This window comes from Corvus moneduloides, chromosome 3 (genome assembly GCF_009650955.1).
Source record: "Corvus moneduloides isolate bCorMon1 chromosome 3, bCorMon1.pri, whole genome shotgun sequence".
NCBI lineage: Eukaryota > Metazoa > Chordata > Aves > Passeriformes > Corvidae > Corvus > Corvus moneduloides.
Window position 1 is genome coordinate 26,618,355 of NC_045478.1, and position 8,471 is coordinate 26,626,825.

Here is an 8,471-nt window from a genome sequence, read left to right on the forward strand (position 1 = left end):
ACCTGCCTGGTCTCAGGTTTTATACAGGTAGTTACTATTTCACACCATGTCACTGAGCTTGGACTCTGCGAGGGTATTGTGGGCAGACCCATCATGTTTGCAGCACCTTGCTCCCCATCATCCCTCTCTGGACACATCAGAGTTTTCACCTCTGTACCAGTGCCCTGCTCAGCCTTGTGTTGTATCAGTCCTGCAGCTGCATGATGAGCTGCTGCCTTTCTGCTCTCATGTGCTCTGTGTCCCAGGCATGGTGCTCCTCCTTATGCTCTCCCTGCCTTCTCCAAGGCCTCCCTGGCACTTGAACTGGCGCCAGCCTCTCCAAGCACTTCTGGCACAGTGGCTGGGGGAGCCACACCTGAAGCCACCACACCTTCCTCTTTCAATCTCCTTTCCTTCTTTCTGCATATTGCCTGGGACTACCTGTACACAGACCTGTCCCTCAGAATAGGATAGAATACAATGTGTATGTAAACATACATAGACATATACAAATACCTATGCATATATATAAATATATATATGTATATATAGTACTCTCACATATATACCTATATATGTCTATTAATGACTAAAGGACATTAAGGCAGAGGTAATTGAGGCAGCTGTTCCTTTGGAAAAGACTATAAAACTGTGACTGGTTCCCTGCTATGCCCACCTGTTTCCCCCTGTAAGTTTCCTGTATGAGTTAAATTGGGATATGAGACCACCTATTCCTACACAAAATACGAGGGGAAGCCAGAGAAGAGATAGTGATCAATGAGCTTTGCTTTTAATGAGAATAGGAACTGGCACAAAGCAAAGTTATCTTCCTTGTTTCAAAGTTGTGTTCGCTAGGGAAGTCATGGGGAATAAACACATCTGTGCTTAACCTTCTGCAAAGAAACCCACAGAGTATCTTGTCCTTTGCCAAAAACATGTGTACCAGGCTCTTTATTGAACTCCCAGTTTTCCCATTTTACTTTCCAAACTCCCCTCCACACTTGTGACTGAAATAGAAGGGAGGTTATTTGGTCACACATGTATCAGGCTTCCAACATCAGTTTTTCTTGAGTGACATTTAAAAAGGTTTTGAAATTGAGTTGTATTGGCTCAAATAATTTCTCCTTGGGGTCTGTTCCAGCAACACTGGTATGTGTATAAACAAGAGTTTGTATCCCTGTTGGGGTTTTTAGGATTTCTCCTAGTTTTTTCTGTTAAAGGAATTTTCCCCCATGCTGTTGCTAAGAGGGAAAATTGCTGGGTACTTAAGGAAAACAAAGAGCTACCCATTGCGGGTGGGGACACCTGGCTATTCTTTTGTTTCACCTGGGTGTGTGGGCAGTTCGGTTTCCGAATGCGGGAGAGGGAAGCTGTGTTTTTTTCGTCGGCTGTTTTTTTTTTCCTTCTGTGGAGAAAGACCCCGGGATCCCAAGCCCACCTTCCCTGCCCTGCTGGAGGCCAGGCTGTGGCCGCCCTGTCCCACCGCTGTTTCGAGCCTTCGCTGCGTTGTAGCCGTGCTTGCCCTGCCTGCCCAGACCTCTGGGGGGTTCTCAGTTTGGATACACCTTGTCTGCCATCCGGGATTTGTGCTCATCCCTGCTGCTCCAGCCTGCCATTCCCGAGAGTCTGGCCGGACACCGGGATCAGCTGCCCAGGGGTTTGTGAAGCCTTTGTCCCATCCCTTCCCGGGATCCCAGGGCACCGGTGCCGCGTGCTCCCCGAGCTCGCTCCGGAGCGCCCCCTGCAGCCGCGGGGGAACCATCGCACCTGCCCTGCTCACCGGGAGCCGCCAGCGCCCCTGCCGGCTGCGAGCGGAACTGCACCCGAGGGGAAAGGGCCGAGAAGGCTGGGACTGGGTTTGTGATTGTTTGCTGTTACTGCCAGAGTTATTGCTGTTTGTTTGACTGGTTATATATATAATATATAATAGTAGAGAACTGTTATTCCTATTTCCCACATCTTTGCTTAGAAGCCTCCTTGATTTCAAAATTATAATAACTTGGAGGGAAGGGAGTTGCATCTGCCATTCCAAGGGAGGCTTCTGCCTTCCTTAGCAGACACCCGTCTTTCAAACCAAGACAATCCCTTGATAATTTCCTGAATTAGAACAGTCCTTGTGGTCCATCACAGCAGAAAGAGCTGCAGGGGAATACTTTGGGCCAGCAGGCACCCACGTGCCACGTGTTGACTACTACAGTGGGTGCTTGTGTCACAAGTAATGGTTTTCAGTAATGTCCCTTTGCTCGCTATTGTCACCGTCTGCTTTTCTGATGTGCCTTAGAAAAAAAGCTTCATCTGCTAATTATCTTTTGACAGCTCTAATATCTTGAAGGGAGAAAAAGTAGATAAGAAAAAGTTAGGCCAAAAGGGTTATCAGACACCGGAATAGGGAAGTGGTTGAGTCACCATCTGTGAAGGTATTTAAAAGACACATAGATGTGACACTTAGGGATGTGGTTTAGTGGTGGACTTGGCAGTGCTGTGTTAATGACTGGACTTGATCTTAGAGGTCTTTTCCAACATAAAAGATTCTGCCATTCTATTTCTTTACTGCCTCTGAGCTGGAGTTCAGGTAAGCCTTAAAAGACCTGCTTCATTTTCCTTCTTTTATTTGACTAAACTTGAATTCTTGTGGCTTCAGAAAGAAGACAGTTCTGCAGCTCTTCCTGCTTTTTTGTCTCCAAGTGGCCAGTTCTCCACCAAGAGTACTTGGCAATATCTCTGTTTATTCCTACAAAAAATAATGAGATCCTTCTGCAATCTTGCAGCCAACGTGCCTGAAATTCTGTTTCTCTTGTAGGTATTTAGAATTGATAAAATCTATGAATAATATAGATCTAGAAAGAATTCAGAGTTTCCATATTTTGTATCTGTCTCTTCTGCTCTAGCACTCACCATATTTGTCCAATAGTAATACACTGTGAATTTGGTCTTAAGACCAATATTAAAATAGTCACAGAAAAAGCAAATCAGTCAGAAAGTGCACATGTTATGACTAAATCTAATTATGGGCAAGCGCACATTTTATGACTAAATCTAATTATGGGCAACTGTATTAAATTATCAGCTAATAGGTCAACTGCTAGATTTCAAAATTATTATAATAATCATTGCTACCTTTTACTGCTTTCTCCAGAAAGTGCATAGACAAATTTAGAGGCCTTCATGCTTCCCAAGAAGTATTTCTGTTTGAATGGTATAGGTGAAGGGCGAGGTTCCAAAACAATGCTGGGTTTTAAAACTGAGAGAGCCTTTTAACACATTAGCAGTCTAAGTCCTTCATATGTAGCTAGAAAGGTTGTCATTTATGTATTATTTGCTTTGTTTACTAGCACTATGATAAAATTCCTAGATTAGTGTGGTTCTGTTTTATTTAGCTAAGGTACTCTCTCTGCTTTCCTACCTGTGTGTTAATTTTAATGCAAGACAACTCAATCAGGGGTGTGTTGTGCTTTAATTGTTTGTCATTAAGGGAGTGGGATGGTATCTACATTTGTTTCCCTTCATTGCTTTGACCTCATCATGTGGGGACTCACTGGAAGATGGTATCTGTATTTATCTTTCTGTTGTCCCAAAAAATTAAGAAATTGAAGATGGACTTCAATGTGGGATTCTAAATTCCCACAACAATGTAGAAGATTTTGAAGGGCATTTGGTTTTATAGGGCATTATGGAATAAAAATATAATGGGACAAGCTGAGCCTGTGTAATTATGCAACATAAAAATTGCTCAGCCTGTGTAATTATGCAACACAAAAATTGCTTGTAGAATTGTCTTGTCTTGGTTATCCATTGTAAAAGTTGCCACAAACCCTGATCTTTCAAAGGCAACGACTCCTCTAGAATCTCCTTGTTCACTCCTTGTCCACTCCTTGTCCACTCCTTGTCTATTTTAGTGATTGTTCCTTTAGAATTACCATCATCGTACCCTGAAACATGCTTTGGATCTTGCTATAAGATAAACAACTGGCTAAATATTCATTTATCCAGACATGCTTTACAGTTTGTAATAGCTGTTACCTTAGCACAATAAATAAATGGATAACGTACCACCATGGGTTATATATATGAACTTATAATAATATAAAATCCATTAAGAAATATTATATTTATTTGTAAATTGCCTTTCAGGAAACTGTTGTTTATTTCTTTTATCTTTGTTTACAGAAGTCTTGCCACAATGAAGTGCTGTGATCTATATAGTAAATATAGTTCACTGCCTGCACAGGAAAAAGCATAATTTAAGTGAAAATACCATTTTCCTTGAAGTTTTCTTTTAGACATGATTTCAAACACAGAGCCCAGTAGACTAAATGAATTCACACTGGCTGAACACTACAGTGTTGTTTGTTCAAACAGTGCTAACATGATGAAACACAATTTAGTGTTATCCATACACACAGAGAGTACAGATTCCCTTGTTTCTTAAATCTGATATACTTATCATTTAATAAATAAAAATTGATTAACCCATCTGTCGCTTGTTTTTCTGAAGACACTGGGGTCTGTTTTGACAGAAAATAGAGTAACTTTAGGTATATCAGCAATATCTGCTTTCAAGGCTTTTGAGAAACCGACATTAAAAGAACTTTATTCCTAAAACCTAAAAATGGTTATTAGTGAGAAACTAATAATGAGTTAGCTTTTGAGGAAAACATCATTTAGATTTACATGTTTTAAAAAATCTTATTAAATACTATATAATACTATTAATACTAATAAATACTATTAAATAATGTTGCAAAAAATTAAAATATTTATCGTAATGGAGAAGGAAAAACAAAGCAATAAATCCCCATGTCAAATTGTTGAGGAATCCATTCAGTGCTGGTGTCTCAGTGAGCAGGTGCAGTAAGAGGCCCTGGTTGAGCTCTGGGAGCCCGAGACTAGAGGCTGGGAATTGCCAACCCTGTGCACAACAAAGGGTCTGGGGGCCTGTGGCCTGGCCAGGGAACTGGACATTTAAAGACACAGCAGGAGCCTAGGACTTTCCTGTGTCTGTGAGGACTGTGAGGGGATAAATGCCCAGAGTTTCCTTTTTTTGGGGTCCCTCCTTGGAGGCACCAGCCTGAGCTGGTTTTGTACGATTCTGTTATTTCACCAAGACTAAATTATTTTAAGGATTGGTTCATCTGAAACTCTGCTGTGAAAACCTGGGGTTGAGCCAGCTCAGAAGCCTGGTGTGACTGTATGAGTGTGGGAGTGTAGCTGTGAAAGGGCCTCCATCCCAGCTCAGGTGTGCGAATATGACTGACAGAGGGGCTGCTGGCAGGACAGACAGGGACATTTCCTTAACAGAATATCCTGCCTTTTTAATAAATTTAATTAATATATTGAATCATGACTCATTTCTGAAATGAACAGATGCCTTTTAGTTACTAACCTCAGAAGGGCAAGGTTTCTGCTGTTTCTGCTCTTTCCAAGTAGTGAGAATCTAGACAGTATAGTTCATCTTCTACTCAATAAAGATTTTGTCTGGAAATGTGGGTGAAGAAATTAAATGGAATAACAGAGTAGGAAGAGAAAGAGAGAGAGAGAGAGAAAGATGGAGGAAAATGCCATCTGCAGAACATGTGAACACAGAGTTCCCTTGTGCCTGGCTTGCTCTGTTTTTCTTTATCAATCACAGAGCATATTCCTGTTGCAAGAATGCCCTTCTGGAGTCACTCTAGAAATGTGTATCTAGAAAAATCTTATCTTTCAACCTTCCAGGCTAAAAGATAAATATTGACAAAATTTCACTTCAGTGAGAAAAAGTACGAGTTACAGCAATAACAAAAATAATTATCTTAATTAAAACCATGAAACTGATGTTTGTGTCCCAGCTTTTGTGAATTTTAAATGACACAAAGATATATATGAATAATACCCTTGTGTTCACAGAATCATAGAATATCCTGAGTTGAAGGGACTCATAAGGGCTATCAAGTCTGACTCCTGGTCCTGTTTCGGACACCCCAAGAATCCCACCATGTGCCTGGGGGCATTGTTTAAGCCCTTCTTGAACTGTCAGCTTGGGTGCTGAGACCACTTCCCTGGGGAGCCTGTTCCAGTGCCCAGCCACCCTCTGGGTGAAGAACCTTTTTCTAGTATCCAACCTAAACCTCCCCTGACACAACTTCATGGCATTCCATCGTGTCCTGTCCCTCACTGGTCACTGCAGAGATGAGTTCCGTGCCTGCCCCTCCTCTTTCCCTCGGGAGGAATTTGATGCTTAAAATCTCCAGTATTTCTGTGCTTTCACTGAATGCTGTTTTGGATGATGTTGCTGCTCCTTACTCTATGGGTGAAGATTTTAAGCACATTCATGCATAGCTGTATAGGAAAGGAAAAGAATGCATTTTCATTCAGATAGCACATTTTCTATTTAATAAAGGGGTGTCAAATTTTAATACCTGACAATATCTACTTTCTAATCAAAATGTTGTCACAATTTCTTTGTGCTCTTGAATCTCAATACTTTGCAGCTTTTTTCTTTTTTGAATGCTGCAAACATCAAACCGACAATTCAAGCTAGAATGTTAATTTTGTTTCAATATTATTTGAATAAAAATTACAGTAAGTAGATATAAAAAAGCAGCAAAATTGTGTACACTGTGTTTCTTACTTTAAAGGGACCCTTGCACAGTCAAATACATGATGGCTGTAAAAAAGGAACAAGTCAAAAAATAATTTTAAATTCTCATAGTACTGAAGTCTGCATGGAATTTAGGGGTTACCTATATGCAAGGCATAAGTAATAATGTTCATATAAGTCTTTTAATAATCTCTTAAAGTCCAAGAAATCGTACAAACATGTGACTATTGTCCCCTCTGTCTACACAGATGTGCTCACATTCCCTGTGACTATACCACACAGCAAGGATCAGGATGTAAGATTTGGTGTACTGGGCTGCTACAAAGTCTCCCAGTGAGCATTAAAAAAAGGTGCTGAGTTATTTACCAGGATGGCAAGAGTAAACATCCTGTGTGAAATTCTGCTGTTGTCAGTGCTGATAATAAGACTCCCACTGACTTGAATAAGGCTAGATTTCACTTCTCCTACACTTCGTTTTCAATTAGTCTGCTCAGTGATCTTTTGACTAGTAATTAAGACCTTGAGGGGCCTATGGAGACATTCAAAGTAGCTTTTTCTATTTGCCTCCTTAAATTTTTATAGAGCTGTGATTCTTCATCTTTATAAACTCTTCTGAATCTTTCCTGGGTAGGAAGCAAGGCAGAAATGTGGGGAAGAGGATAGACACTAGGTTTGCCTTTATTTCTTTGCTTTTTAGTTTAGCCTTCCTCTCTTAAACTACTTAGGAGTGGTGAGTCACAGTTCTGTACACAGCTTTTTTGAAAAAGTTGGTTTTAAAAAGATGAACTTACTGCAGATTTTGGGTCTCATGTAGGAAAATGTTATTTCCTCTGGTATCCTTGAAATGTACAACATAAGTAATCATATAGCCCTTCTGAACTGTTGCAGTGGGGATACTGCAACATGCATATACCAAACCAGGAGTCCCGTGGAAAGGAAATCTTTGGACAGACAGATTCTTGCTAGCTGTTTCAGAGATGTTTATTTCTCCAGCCGCATGGCCGGGGCTCTGCCGAGGAACTGTTCCAGTCACGGGACCAAGGGTCCTTCTGCCCGCGCAGGGAACACAAACCAACCAATGGGAACGAGGCTGAGCAGGGGCAGGGAATCCCCGTGTCTGTGCCCTCAGGGCCCCTCTCCCAGGGCTACACGGCGGGGGAGGAGACCCCAACACCTCACCCGTTTTATTTTAATAAAAGGAGAATGAAAACAACTGGATAAACATAACAAGAACAGTTTCAAGGCAAAACAAACTGTCCTCCTGAGTCTTTAAATGTCCAATCAGATTCTGTGGAACATCTTAGGGCTGACAGAAGGGAGACAGAACTCTCTGAGCATGCTTTGTGGGGAAACTGAGGCAGGAGAGGGTTTAACTTCTTCCCTCCCCCTTTTCATCCCCCGCTCGGCATTGGAAAGGGGTTTTTGGGGAAACAATTGGCAAAAGCATGGTTTTGTGAGGGAAACCATGGATGAAAAAACGGATTGGGAATACACTGGGAGTAATAGGACATAGGGTAAAAGGGAAAGGTGGGATTAGGAAAGGGAAACTGTAGGGGGGGTTTACAATGGAGATATAGTCTAACATGACTACGATTTTTTGCATATATACTGCCTTTTACAGGAACACCATCAGGCCCAGTGACCTGCGATGCTTGTAACCCTTTTCTACCTCGTATAATTTTGAATTCCACGACTTCTCCATCTCCCAAGCTTGGGATGCATTTTTCAGGGTTATTCTTTTTAATAGCAGTTCTATGCACGAATATGTCTTGCTGGTTGTCACACCTTGTTATAAAACCATAATTTTGCTTAACATTATACCATTTTACTATCCCTAAGGTCTTAGTTACTACGATCTTTTCCTTTTTCCGAGTGGCTGCTGTTTTCTGTCTCGCTGCGTCTTTGCTCTCTCCTT